At 44.4% G+C, this 14,584-nt stretch overlaps 1 long non-coding RNA gene across 2 annotated transcripts; it reads right to left on the bottom strand.

Annotated features, from left to right (window-relative positions):
* Positions 1 to 929: 929 nt before the first annotated feature.
* Positions 930 to 11,458, bottom strand: LOC123599997. 2 transcript variants are annotated; one of them, XR_006713410.1, is made up of 5 exons: positions 11,357 to 11,458; positions 11,107 to 11,205; positions 3,796 to 3,937; positions 1,951 to 2,124; positions 930 to 1,822 (listed from the first exon to the last, which is right to left on the bottom strand). It is a non-coding gene; the product is annotated as an uncharacterized LOC123599997 (long non-coding RNA). The 2 variants fall into 2 exon arrangements; XR_006713409.1 differs by having other exon boundaries at positions 11,107 to 11,377.
* Between the last annotated feature and the right edge of the window lie 3,126 nt (positions 11,459 to 14,584).

The following is a 14,584-nucleotide window of genomic DNA, read 5'->3' on the forward strand; positions in this document are numbered from 1 at the left end:
CTTCTGATGCAGATGACAAGCATAATTAGGTCTAGTCAGGAGACAAAACAGAGCCAAGAGACAGCGGCAGAGCCAGAAGAAAACACAGGGTAGCTTACTCCTCCTGCGTTCACTGTCTCCCCTGCTGACAGAAGTGATTTCAGTTGGCCTTGAACTGGCTTCTGCCTGCTTTTCTGTATCCCAGTTTTGAAAATAAAGCGTGGTCCGTTTGAATCTTAATGCACAAGTGTGGATGTGCAAAAAATATCACATTTCTTCTTACCTTTAAGTTCAGGTCAGTCTAAGTGGGAGATTTGTCTCAACTTTTATTGGTACTAAAGGCACCCACATCCTACAGAAGCGATATCAGTTCTAGGGTCCACAGTAGAGAAAAACTTCTTAGCAGTCCCTGCCTGCAGTCTTGGATCCACACTGGCAGGTGCCAAGATGTCCATGATCTATGCCTTGAGGTGCCAGTGCTCTGTTGCACAGTATCCCGGGTCAGCAACATTGGCCAAACGTTGCCTGGCTGGGCAATGATCATTCCCTGTGGTTCTGTAAGGAAATGAGGTTTGGGTCCCTCTTGGTGGCACCGTCATATTTCTATCACCTCTTCACCTCAGAGATTCCACCTCTACCGCTTAAGGCCCTCCCATCTCTCCTTCCCTTCTAGGATGTACTGTGTAAATCTCAATGACTTTGGCTCTTGCAAAAGCCGGGAAAAAGAACTGTCTCCCAGTGGCTTTGGCTCAGCGGATGCCCCTGAAGCTGGAGTTGCATGTTGTCGTGGGGAGGGGAGGGAAGAGACCTAGATTTCTCATTCTCTTCTATTTTACAGCAGAGAAAACAAAACATAGCTAATATGCCTTTTAAACTTTCCCACCATCGAAATGACGTACCAGACAGTTTGATTGTTAGGGCTGCCATAACAAAATACCACAGATGAGGGGTCCTAAACAACAGAAATTCATTTTCTCACAGCTCTGCAGGCTAGAAGTCCAAGATCAAGGTGCTCAGCAGGTTTGGCTTTTTCTGAAGCCCGCCTTCTTCATTTGTGCATGGCTGCCTTCTCACTGGGTCCTCACGTGGTCTTTCCTGTGTATGCACATCCCTGATATCTCTTTCTGTGTCCAAATTTCGTTTTCTTGTAAGGACATCCATCATATTGGATTGGGACCCACCCTGATGGCCACATTTTAGCTTAATCACCTCTTGAAAGACCTTCTCTCCAAGTATAGACACATTCTGAGGTACTGGAGGTTGGGACCTCAACATATGAATTCTGGGGGGACATAAATCAGCTCATAACACAAGGGTTAAGTGTGTTTAAAAAAAATTCCCAGTCTACCCTTTTGTCCTCTGTAAGTAGCAATCCCTTCCTGTCTGGCTTTGGAATCTACAGACCTGGGTTCAAAGCCCTGCTTCAACATTTCTTAGCTGTGTGGCTTTAGGCAAGTTATTAATATACCTAGGCTTCAGTGGCCCCAGCTATAAAACGGAAATAGCAATAGTATAAACCTCGGAAAGCGTTTCAGGGATTAAATGAGATAGTAAAATACTCAGCATAGTGATCCAAACACAGAAAGTGCTCCATAATAAAAGCTATCCCCCATACACCCTTCTCTGATTCAGTCTTCCTCTGCCTGAAGTCTTAACACCGAAGCTACTTTCTCCAGGAAGTCCTCCCTGATGTTCCAAGCCTGGGTTTAATAACCTCTTTCGTATTTTCCCAATGCTAACATTTACCACACTGGGCTGTAAAGGTCAGTTGAAGTGTCTGTGTTCCTCAGCGCAGGGAATCCTGAAGCAAGTCCGCAGTCTCCTCTGTCTTCCTCACAGTTGACTGTTAGAGGTTGGCATGTCGGTTATTAACAGCCGTGAGGTGCTGAGAAAATCTTACAGAAAAGAAGGAAGGGAGGGCTGGGTGGATGTAGGGGAGTGAGGCTACCTTAGAGTGGTAAGGTCACTCACCTCAGTACCCTTGACCTTTCAGCCACATAATTCTTTCGTACGGGGGCCGCCACGTACGTTGAAAGAGGTTAGCAGTATCCCAGGCCTCTGCTCACAAGATGCCAGCAGTACCAGTCTCTCAGCTGTGATAACCAAAAGTGTCTCCAGCCACTGCCTATTGTCTCCTTGGAGGGACTGGGGGAGGAGAGGGGGGATGAAAACATAGCCCCATTTGAGAACCACTGCCTTAGATCAGTGGTTCTTAGACTTCAGTATACCTCAGAATCTCCTGCACTGGCATCTCAGAAACACAGATTGCTGGCCCTCTGCTGGGGTCTGAATGTATCCCCATAAAGCATATGTGTTGGAATCTAACCCCCAGTGTGCTGTTATTAAGAGGTAGAGACTTTGGGAAGTAATTAGGTCATGAGACCAGAGTCTTCATAAATGGAATTTGTGCTCTTATAAAAATGAGACCCCACAGAGCTCCCAAGCCCTTTTCACCATGTAAGGATAAACACGAAATCTGCAACCCAGAAGAGGCCCCTCCCCCAACCGTGCTGCCACCCTGATTTCTGACTTCCAGCCTCCAGAATTGTGAGAAACACTTTTCTATTGTTAATAAGCCACTCAGACTATGGGTATTTTGTTACAGCAGCCAGAATTCACATCCCCAGAATTCCTGATTCAGTATGACTGGGGCAGAGTCTGAGAATTTGCATTTCTAGCAAAGTCCTTCTGGTGCTACCGGTCTGGGCCACTTGGAACCCACTGCCTTAGAGGTGCCATAGCACTGGTCTCGGGAACATAAGAGACATGTGCTGAATACTTTTGGCCTGTGACTAAGTCTGGCAAGGTAAAGAGAATTCCCCTGACTTGGGCTCTCAAGGCACACATTTAAAAAAAAATGTTTTTATTTATTTTGAGAGAGAGAGCAAGCTCATGGGAACAGGGGAGGGGCAGAGAGAGAGGAGGAGAGAACATCCCAAGCAGGCTCCATACTGTCAGTGCAGAGACCAACGCAGGGCTTGTTCTCACGAACCGCAAGACCATGCCCTGAGCTGAAATCAGGAGCTGGACGCCTGACCGAATGAGCCATCCAAGGAACCCACGAGGAACACATTTACTCAAGACTTTCCTCAGGCTGCAGACAGCAGGGAGACTGCAGAGACAGACAGAAGGAGGGAGAAAAAGAGAGGCCTCAAGTCAGGTCAGCCTGTGTGTCAGAAGACGCAGCTGGGCTGAGGCAAGGTGGTGGGGAGGGGCCGCTGCCTCCACGGTCTTACTCAGAGACCAGCATTCACCAGTATTAATTCAAGACAGATTTACTGAGAGCCAGCGAGGTGCCAGGCACTCTTGTGGGTGTGGGGATGCATGAAGGACCTAATAGAAAAAAAAATCCTTCCCCTCATGGAGCTTATATTCTGTGATGGCTCAGGAAAGGATGATACTGAAAAATTGGGCAACGTGATAGAAAGCAATAGGTTCTGTTGTAAAAATCAATCAGGTACGTGGGGCCAGCGGTGGGAAGGGGGAAGGTGGCTAGCAGTAGTGTACTGGTAAATGTTGCCTAACTGGCTTTCTGGGGGCAGAAATGTCCCGATTCTGTAGTAGTGGCCAATTTCAATGGTGCCATGGAAGATTGTAAACTATGGATGTGAGGTCATTAAATAAGAAATTAGGAGGAAGTGCACATAGTAACACAACATTACATAGTATTTCTACCTTATGGACACCATACACATAAATAACTGAGTATATATACTGGTAAAATGTAAAATAATTAAGAAGGGATAGCTTTGGGTGTCTTGAACCTTCATGTCTAATACAATTAATTCAATTGTAAGTTTATGTAATTTGACTCACATTAATGATTGTATATACTAACTGGCTTGCAGATTTCCTGAAAATTTCACCGTCTACTCTCGTGGGCTGGCGGTAGCTGGCTTCAGCTTACCGCTGGTAGTTAGGGAAGGTCTTGTTGAGACAGCAACATTCGAACGGAAACCTGCAAGAGGTGAAAGAGTAAGGCATGTGGATATCTGGGAACGAGCACTCTGTGTCCTTCCTGGGCAAAGTGGCGTGTTGGGCCTGATGTGTCCACACGGCCAGGCCCTTGCACAGGTTGACCCCTGGGCCAGGGAGCGCCTGTCCTCACTGCTGTGCCTAGTGATAGTCTTTAGGGCCTGAGCTCACAGATGGCCTCTTGGGCAAATTTCCTTATTTCTCCCAGGCTTCCTTAGATCCTTTCTGGAAACACAGGTGGTTATGAAGGTAATAAATAAATGACCACAAGCAGACAGATTATTTCCCTCCATGATCCCTTGGTACTTTAAACCATGTTGTTTTAGCCCATTTGGTATTATTCTATCCTTGTCTTTCTCCCTGTGGAGCCCCTTTTTTTCAGGTGTATGAAAATACCAGGCTCGTAGTTGATGTGTCTAAGTGCTTAGCTACTGAATGGATGAACACTGATCTTAATATGGGGTAGTTTACACAAACGTGGGTTTTAGTGAGTGCTCTTCTGTTGGGTGAAATCCACAGGCAGGGTTCCTTCAGCTGTGGTGACATTGTTAGCATGACCGCCCTTCTCTGTACCGATGAGGCTTGGGAGGGCCTGGTAGAGCCAGCCACAGCCTCAGTCATGCACAGCAACAGCCACCCGCTGTCAGGCCACGGGCTCAGTTCTTTACTTGGGCCACGTTACTTAATTCACGGAGCAACCTACAGGTGGGTGTTCTTACCCCCATTTTACTTATGAGGAAAATGAGGCTTGGAGAGGCTTAGGTAAGTCACCCAAGGTCACTGGGTAGAAGGTGGCAAAGCTTTCCCTTTGCTGCACAGATTGAGTAAGAACTGGTTCCAGGCAGTAAGGAGGTCAGCCATGTAAAATATTAACTGTAATAATGTCGGGCAGCAGGGCTAAGTGCTAAGTGTTCATTAGAACCACCAGCCATGCTTGAGAGCACAGGGGAAGAAACCTGTGATTCCACGCGGGGCAGGTGGACAGGCAGCACCTAGATGCCATAGAAGCTTTGACCCTGAGCTCAGACTTCTGGTAGGAAGGGTGTGGGGGCTCTAAGCCCTTCTGACAGGCACAAAGGTGTTCGTGGAAATTCAGGAGAGAGGTTTTTCATGAAACTGGTTCAGGATCAAGCACCTTGGGCCAGTGCCATGTATTCATTTATTTATTTACCGAAACAAGCTGGAATAATATTTTTTAAATATTAACTTTTTTTTTCCCTTTCCTGGTATATTTCCCCTTGGAGGCAAAAGACTGGTCTGGGGAAGGGTTGGGGGAGGCACTGTGAAGAAGGCATAAAGAGCCCACAGGCCTCTTCCTGGCATTGCTTTCCAAAACTCGAGCCCTTAAGGGAATGGAGAGGATTGGGGTATACCCAAAATGTCTGCGGAATATTGAAGATAAAAGATCCCTCCAATCTAGTTGGGTTTGGGGAGGCAGAGGGGCATGTTAATAAGAGTCGAGGTAGGATGGTCTCAGAATGAGGGGCTGGCATGGGGAGGGGAAAGCTTTGGGCAGGTCCTCTGAAAGGAGGTACTCTACCTCCTTCATTGTCAGAGCCCTGGAGGAAACAAGGAGACCCCGTGAGGGAGGGGCTGCAGACATGAAGCCTCAGACAGACTCTATTCCAGGCTAGTATGGAGGCAACAGAAGGGACCCATGTTCTGGTGCAGCATGCAGGTGGTGGAGAGCCCCACAGACCTCGGGCAGCGTTCAAATGGGAACAAGGCCTGTGGCGACAGCTGCCTGAGGACCTACCAGGACACTGGGACAGTAGACCAGTGAAATAGGAACCAGTTCCCATGCTTCTACTTCAAGGCCTGGCATGATGCAATTCACTGCAATTTAGCCACAATCCCAGGAAAATGGAGAGGGAAACTCCAAATTGGCAGAGTTTTGGTTTCTGTCGCCCTGCAAGGACAGTGGCTCGAAATTAAAATGAAGTTGAGTTATAGAGTCATAATCTGCAGAAAATATTTATTGAGCCTCCAAGATTCCAGGCACCAGGGGTGGGGGAGGAAAGAAATGAGTAAAATAAGGATCTGTCAGTGGTCCCTTTGTCTACATTCCTGAAATAGAAGTGATGCCAGGGCCTGACTTCCATACATAGTCCTCTAGTGCCTGCAGTGGTAACCACTGATGCTTATTAAGCCGTTACTTTGTCCAAAACTTGCACAAAGGGTGCTCTTTGTCCCATTTAAAACAGGTTACTGGGGCTAAGGGATATTAAGCAGTCCTTGCAAGACCACACAGCTAGTAATTTTCATAAAACCACACAGCCAGTAAAGTGGCCAAGTTGGGATTCAAACCTAGCTGGATGTGATAGGTTGAATTGCGCCCCCCTGAAAAGATGTTGAGGTCCTAACTTCCAGTACCTGTGAATGTGACCTTATTTGGGGAGAGGGTCTTTAAAGAGGTAACTAATCTTAGGTGAGGTTATTAGGGTGGGCCAGATCCAATATGACTATGTCCTTATAAAAGAGGGACAGTTAGGCAGAGACAAATGCACAGACACAGAGGAACTGCCATCTAAAAATGGAGGCAGAGAACGAGGTGATGCATTTACGAACGAAGGAACACCAAAGATCGCCAGCAAACCACCAGGAGCTAAGAGAGAGAGATGCAGCTAATTCTTCCTCGTAGGCCTGAGAAGGAACTAATTTTGCCAACACTCTGATCTTGGACTCCTAGCCTCCACAACTGTGAGACAATAGATTTCTGATATTTAAAGTTTTTTTTTTTAACGTTTTTATTTTATTTTTGAGACAGAGAGAGACAGAGCATGAACGGGGGAGGGTCAGAGAGAGGGAGACACAGAATCCGAAACAGGCTCCAGGCTCTGAGCTGTCAGCACAGAGCCCGACGCGGGGCTCGAACTCACGAACTGCGAGATCATGACCTGAGCCGAAGTCGCCCACTTAACCAACTGAGCCACCCAGGCGCCCCTAGATTTCTAATATTTAAACCACTCAGTTTGGGGTAGTTTGTTACAGACACGAATGCAGTGGATGACTCAAGAGCCTGAGACTTATTAAATCACCCAGTTATATAGCCATTTTGCTAAACCCTATGGCACTGTTACAGCTGGAGTCCACAGAGCAGGATGTCTCTTTTCTCTCTGCTCTGTCAATGCCTCTTCATCTCCTCCCATCTCCTTAGCGCTATTTTCTACATACTTTTTAACTGAAGTCATCCCTACTTTTCTTATTGAAGACCTGACTTGAGTACCCTATAATTCTATATTTCTATGTCACTAGGAATTCCAGAAACATGCATTGGCCTCTCAGACTTCCAGAGGGTGGAAGTCTGACATGCCCTCCACTGGAGGCCAGTGACCACCTGGAAATCTTAATTACCCTTCATGAGTGAGTTCTTCCAGTTCACTTTCATGACACCCTCCCTCAGCCAGATTTACTGTCTCCCTCCCTCTAACACCAACAGCATGAGAACATTTCCACATGGAATCATCTTTGGTAATGGGCATGGCTGTCTTCTTAAGTACCTTGAATGCTTCTGGAAGGCCCAGGAGTAGCAGGTGTTTTAAGCCTTCCTACATTTCAAGACACCTGAATTTCTAGACTTCACCTGGAGTTCCTCATCCGTTCTTTCTTTTCTGGTTTCTCAAATTCACCTTCCCAGGAAAGAGAAACACCTTCAAATGACTCTGTACTTGGCATGTATCTGTCCTATTAACAGATTTTCAATCCAGGCAATGAAAGTTTATCCCACTTCCTTCCTATCCCCTTCCTGTATTTTAACAAGGTTTTGTCATCTCCTTGAGCTAGCCTCAGCAGAGATGGTTTGGCTGGGTGAGCATTTTATTTTGGCATTTGAGGATGGTGTTGGTTGGAGCCTTCTGTCTGTATACTGTAAAGAACACAAACAGAACAAAAACGTTCAGTTTGAGGCCATGGATCCTGTCCAGTTCCAGATTAAGGCAGAGGCCCTTCTCGTCCAGGATCGAGTGCTGGCTGGCCTCCAAGAGCAGAGAAGTGGGGAGCAAGGCGGACAGTGGCTGCTGCTGCCCAGTGGGCCACCTGCCCTTGACAGCCACAGGAGTTTGGAGAAACTGCTAGCCTGGCCCTTTGCAGGGGATGTGCTGAGAACTCTTCTCCTTTTTGGGAAAAACAAACCAACCTCCTGTGAGGAAACCTCAATCTGTGGATAGATTTTCCTTGAGAAGAATCCATTCTGACTTGTGTGTCTCCGTGGTGGCTTTCTGCCTCAGGCTTTGAAAATTAAGGCCACTTAATGGGTTGCTTCTCTGAAGAGTCTCACAGCTCCGAAGTTTACAAGCGTTGACCCAAGAAGCCTGTGCTTGCCTAACCGAGGGGAAAGGTGGTAAATACTCCTTTTTTAATATTTATTTTTAATTGAATTATAATTGACATATAATATTATATGAGTTCCACATATGCCACATAGGGATTTGATATTTTTATCTATTACAAAATGATCACCTCAATAGGTCTAGTTATTGTCTGTCACCATAAATATTATTAACTATATCCCCTGTGCTGCACTAAATGTTCCTTTCTTATCTACCAACACATCCCAGCAGGTCTACAGGCACAATTTATAATCTAGCAAATATTTAAGGAACTTGTATAGTATGTTTAAAGCTTGGAGCTAGCTTTGAGGTAGGGAGACTTATTTCTTCCCTGCTTTTTAAATCCTCTACCAGACAGGTAATACTCTAAGCTGAAATAGTCTATATTACAACGAGACCCTAGAGCACGGTGACTTTTGCAAGATACAGCTTCATGTACTAGTAGAGAGGTAGATGGCTGATAGGGTGGCCCTGCCACATTCATTGTATTTATTCCTTCTTAGAATCCCACCCAAACCTCTGTATTCCAGTCAAGGGGAAGAGAGAAAACAAAGTGATCACCTCATGTTCCACTCACCTCCCACTCGCCAAAAATTGGTAACATGGCCACCTCTAGTTGTAAGGGATATTGAGAAATGTAGTCTCCAGTGGCACACCTATGTATTTAGCTAAGAATTACAAATTCCTTTATTAAAGAAAAATATTGATGGACACGTACCCGTCTCTGCCAACCTTTCTTTCATTTATTTACCCAATCGACAATTATTTGTTGAGTGCCAGCATATTATTTGGCATTGTTTTTATACAGTTGCTTATGATTCACTGGTGTGTACATAAACCTATGCTCAGCTGGAAAGTCATACCGTGCTGTGTTCCCTAGTAAGGAGTTCAAACACTATGGATCTTCAGGGAAGGAAAGACTCATCCTGACTAGAGAAATTCATCTATTTTTTCAGTATACTTATTGAGCACTGTGGTAGGAAGCTTGTGAGATGGTCCCAGTGATTTCTACCTCCTGGTATTCACGTCCTCGTGCAATCCCCTCCCATTGTATATGGACTGAACCTAGTGGCTTGCTTCTAAAAGACAAAAGTATACCAAAAGTGATGGAATGTCAGTTCTGAGTTTAGGGTACAAGAAGACTTTGACTTCTCCGTCTTGCTTGAATGCTCCCGCTCTCTGTCTCTGTCTGTTTCTGTCTCTGTCTCTCTCCCTCTGAGCCCTTATTCTGGGAGAATCCAGCTGCCATGTTTTGAGTAACTCTAGGGAGAATCTCATGTGGCAAGGGAATAATATCCTTAGTCAACGGCCAACAAGGCCCTAAAGCTTGCCGACAGCCATGTGATTGAGCTTGGAAGTCAACTTTCTGAGGCCTGCCAACAGCCTCATGAGTGAACTTGGAAGCAGATTCTCCTGCAGTTGACCCTTGAGATGACTGAGCCTGACTGACAGCTTCACTGCTGTCCTGTGAGAGACCCTGAGTTACAGTCATCCAACTAAGTGGCACCTGCACCTGATTTCCTGACCACAGAAACTGTGAGATAGTAAATATTGTTTTCAGCTGATAAATTTTGAGGTCATTTGTTATGCAGCAATAGATAGCCAATACAAGTACCTACTATTTTCAGGTACTGTGCTAGGCCATAAGAATGTGAAAAATGAGGGATGCCTGGTCACTGTGTTTGGGGAGAGGAGACAGGTGTATGTGCAAATATGGTACTAACAACACACGGTGGTAAGGGCAATGATGGAGATGTGCTCAGCGTGAGATAGGAGAGAAGAAGGGCTCCTTATCCAGGACAGAAAAGGGGAGGGGAAGGTCATCCTGGGGAAGGCTATACTTGGGGAGGGGCCATTCCATGGAGAGGGGACATGGGCAATGCCTGGAGGGGAAATGGTGTGGTGTCTGCACAGGAACCAACCATGATAGTTTGTGTGCCAAGCAAGAGGTGAAGAAAGGCGAGGTTAGAGAAGTGACTAGAGACTAGCCCAGTCTTGTGCCAGTCATTTATTTTGAAGTAGTCAACATTATGAAATCCTGCTTTGCGTGAAATGATGTAAAAACAAAAGAGTTAATAAAAGAGCTAGCATGTTCTTCTCAACATTCCAACACCTGAATTTTAAGAAGCCAGCTTCAATTATCTAGAGAACACAGGCAAGTGTAATTTGCTTCATTGTTTTTGCTCATAAAATTGAGCAGAGAACTGTTGACATGTGTCCATGGAATAATTGTGGTTCTTATTGAAAAACTGGCTCAGGTGATGTTTGATGCTTTTACAAGTGGGAAATTGACCTTTCCAGCTGGAGGACTTTATGAATCTGTAGTCTGAACATCTGAGGAGAGATTTGGGAAGCCATGTATGCTTTTTGTGTGGTTGATTGTTTCCCTCCTTTTCCCTCTGTCCCTTTCTCCTTCTTTCATTCCTTCTCTTGTCCTTCCTTTCTCCCTCTCACTGCCTTCCTATTTCTTTCAATTCTTCAGAATGTTAAAGGTTTCATAATATGTCTAAACTCTCAGTATCAGCTCTGCAAGGGATGAAAAGGAAACAAAAGCACTCCTCTTTCCCCTGCCTGGAGGATTAGCTCTAAAGATTCTTAACTTGTTCTTGGAAGGTTCTCTGGATCACAACTGAACATGAGTGAGTCCAATGATTCAGCAGATAACAAGTTTATTTGAACCAAGACGGTTATAAAACCAGGCTTGTGGATAATGGTTGCTCTAGAATAGGAAGAAATAAAAACAATATATAAATTAACTTTAAAATTGAAATGTTTTATAATACCATTTCAGAATGATTTTCTGTATCTGGAATCCTTTACTTACATGAAATAGCGGTTAGGGGCATCCTTGCATCTGGATCGTAAGTGCTTTGAATCTGGAGTCCCCCTTGTGCCCACAGGGACAGGGGTTTTGAATAGATACCTAGAAATCAAACATCACCTGATCTGTTGGGTTTGGCTGGAGGTTGCATCCCTCCCTTCCAGACTGATTTCATCAGGCACCGTTCTCATATCATGAAGTTATTTCTTCCTCTGATCCCCGTATATGAGTGCTTTGTGCCTCTGTTAACCACCTACAGGAATGATAGTAAGGTATTATCAGTCAAAAAGGCAAAGGCATCAACTGATCAGAATGGACATGGTGCTGGGTCAGCACCCTGGAATCTCTCTTTTATGCCATCACCCTCTTCTGGGGGTTCCAGAAGAGGGACCTGGTGGCAAGAGGCTCTCGGGTTCTCAGGTTCCTTGAGGCTCAGACTCATACACACTAAATAATTGTTTCAATGTCTGTCTTTCCCACCAGACTGTGGGCACGTAGAAGGTATGGGCTCTGTCTCTCTCATCTTTGCCTCTCTACTATGTAAGACACCGTCGAGCCATAGTGGGTGCTTAGTAAATATTTGTTGGGCAAAATTGAAATACACCTTTTTATTCAGACATTCAGTAATTATTGAGGCACTGCCTTGACTTAGACACTGCACCATGCGCTTTGGAAAATGTAAAGAGAAAAAAGAGTTGGCTTTTTACCTTTGACAAGTTTTCAGTCTAGTTACTAGACTCTGTTAGAAGTTGTCTTACTCCTCTTATTCATCCCAGTGCCCAAGACAATGCTTGGCATATAACACGCACTCGGTAAACACTTGTTGATTAACTGTAACTTCACATGTCCAAGCCAAAGGAATTGCTTCAGACTGGTCACTCATCATCCATCCCGCCAAGTCTGCCAGTCCAGCAAACTCGGTCCTGCAGAATTACTCCCAGTGATCCAGCAAACTATATGGTCAGCCAGGAACAAAAGCCACTAGGAAAATAACGCATCACTTTTCATCTGGGTGTTTCAAAAGGCACTGAGTTATTAAAATAAGGTCACAGCTGTCCCAATCAAATCATCTTTTCAAAGGAATTACAGGGTTGTGAGCCAACAGTGACCACATACACCTTTGCAGTCCTCAGAACCAGTGTTCTCGACACTGAAAGCAAAATCAAGTAAACAAGGTTGTGTTGTGGACTTCCTTGACCCAGACTTTCAGGAAGGAGCTGACACACTGCCCAGACTCGCGCTCACCCACATAGCTCTGAAGCCAAACAAACTGGAGAAGCTCGTGTTTTCCCAGCTGTATGATGCACTCACTTCACCAAATGATTGGCCAGAAAACAAGGAAAAGAAAAAAAGTACGCCTAGTTCAGACCAGGCAAAGAAAGAATTGCTTCAGCTGGGCTTTGTTTTTTCTCTTCATGAGGTAGCAAGAAATATAAAAATGGAGGAGGTTAGATCTCTGATTTTTAATTACTAAAAAAGACACAAATACTTTTTTTTCTTTTAAAGATCTGATCATGTCATTACTTAGCTTGAAGACTTCAGTGACTTTATAGCCTTCAAACCCTTTGGTGACCCCTTAGGTCTTTAACAACTGGTTTAAAACAACCTTTCTAGCCACATCTGCCCCATTTCCTCCCACTCAAAGCTGTTCTTGAGCTTTGCCAGGTTCCCATTGTCTTAAATACCTTGTGTGCTTTTTCATCCACGTGCTTTTGTTCATGCTGCTCCTTCTGCTTGCTAACACCCTTCCCTGCCTTGATCTCCAGGGAAACTCTAAGTCATCTTTCAAAACAAGGTGTTTTTCACTGTAACTCACCACTCATCCCAATAACAGAATTAGCAGCTCTTTCATCTGGGTTCACCTAGGACTATTTTGTGTGACCTCTTATTGACTTATTCCTCGTATTGTTTATTCATTCATTCAATATCCATTGATGTTCTACTTGGCACTGGGTACTCTCTAGGCAGTGGGGATCCAGGTATGAAAGCCCCTAACTAGTGGCTTTCAATAAATCAATTGTTGCGCATCGGAATTATAAGTTCTTTGCAAGGTAAACACAGGGTGCTCTCGGAGATCAGAGAAGGGTCACGTACCCCAGTGTGATTGGCGGGAGAAGATCTGGAAGGCTTCTTGGAGGAGGGGGCATCTGAAGAGCCTAAACGACAAGGAGTTTTTATATTTATCCCCTCACTTTTGGGAGAGCACTCCTTGAGGTAAGAGATCAATCACATATCATATTAAATCAGGTCATTTATTCCACACATGTCTACTGAGCTTTCTGCTGGGAGACAAATGCTCCCAAGTGAAAGCAGCTTGGGGGACTAGGAGTTGAAAGGCAGAGAAGTGGATGAGGGAAAGAGAGGAAATCAAGGATGATTCTCAGGTTTCTAGTTTAAGCAAATGAGTGGATAGTAGATCAGGGCTGCCACGTGCAAGTGCGCAGGTTGTAGACTCATGGTGAGTGAGGCAACATAGAAGGAGGAGCAAATTCGGAGGAAGAGTCTTATTCTTCATACCATAGTAACCAACCCTTGATATATAATGTTGGCATGGGCTGGAATTGGGAGAATTACTTTGTTTTCTTGAAAACAGGTCTTCCTTCTTGTGTAGACTGGAAAAGAAACTTTCCTGTTATATGCACTCGACTCCTCATTTTCAGATATCAAGAGTCCCGGCTGTCAATCAATCAGATTATTTCCCACTTCCCTTCTGTCTTTAGATCATTTTGACACCCTACCAGAAGAAATGTTAGGATTTCTGTCTTACGTGAAGCTCGGAAATTAGGTGTGAAACTGGATAATTTATTCAATTATTAGTATTATTAACCAATAGATGGGGTTAATTAACAACATCTATCATTATTATTAACCAAAAGTTAGCTTTAGTTATTAGAATTGATTCAAGCCACAATTTGATCATCTCACCACAGTGGCAATGCCATGTTAACTTAAAGCTTTGTTTTCTTGTATCTCATTTTGCCTTTTACATAGTGGAAGAAATCGAAGCAGGAGTTTTGATCACCCAAGGTTCTCTACCAAAATAAATAATCTCTTCAAAAAATATTTCGATGCATTCTTAGTATACACTAAGTAATTCCCTCCAGAGAAGCTGGACTCTAAGGTATCCATTGGGCTACCATTTGACTTCCTGTTACATTTAGAGAGAAGCATAGATCTTTTAATAAATGTACTACTTTAAAGTGTATCCAGGCCTTTCTGTACAGTCAGCTCTTCATTATTCTTGATTGCTATTCTTTGCCTTTTCCATCTCTTTCTAGAAATACTGAGCCCAACATATGTATCCTATAAAAGTAGACAATGCATCGTACAAAAGACAGCTGCAGCTGAACATTTAACTGTCATCCCGTTGCACTGCTCATTTTTCCTACACAGCCCTCACTGACAACATATTCAATTTGCTCTTTGTTATGAGTTCTATCCTCTTTCTTCTTTTTTTTATATTTTGTTCTCCAAATGTATT

The sequence above is a fragment of the Leopardus geoffroyi genome, chromosome C1, assembly GCF_018350155.1.
Source record: "Leopardus geoffroyi isolate Oge1 chromosome C1, O.geoffroyi_Oge1_pat1.0, whole genome shotgun sequence".
NCBI classification, from domain to species: Eukaryota; Metazoa; Chordata; class Mammalia; order Carnivora; family Felidae; genus Leopardus; species Leopardus geoffroyi.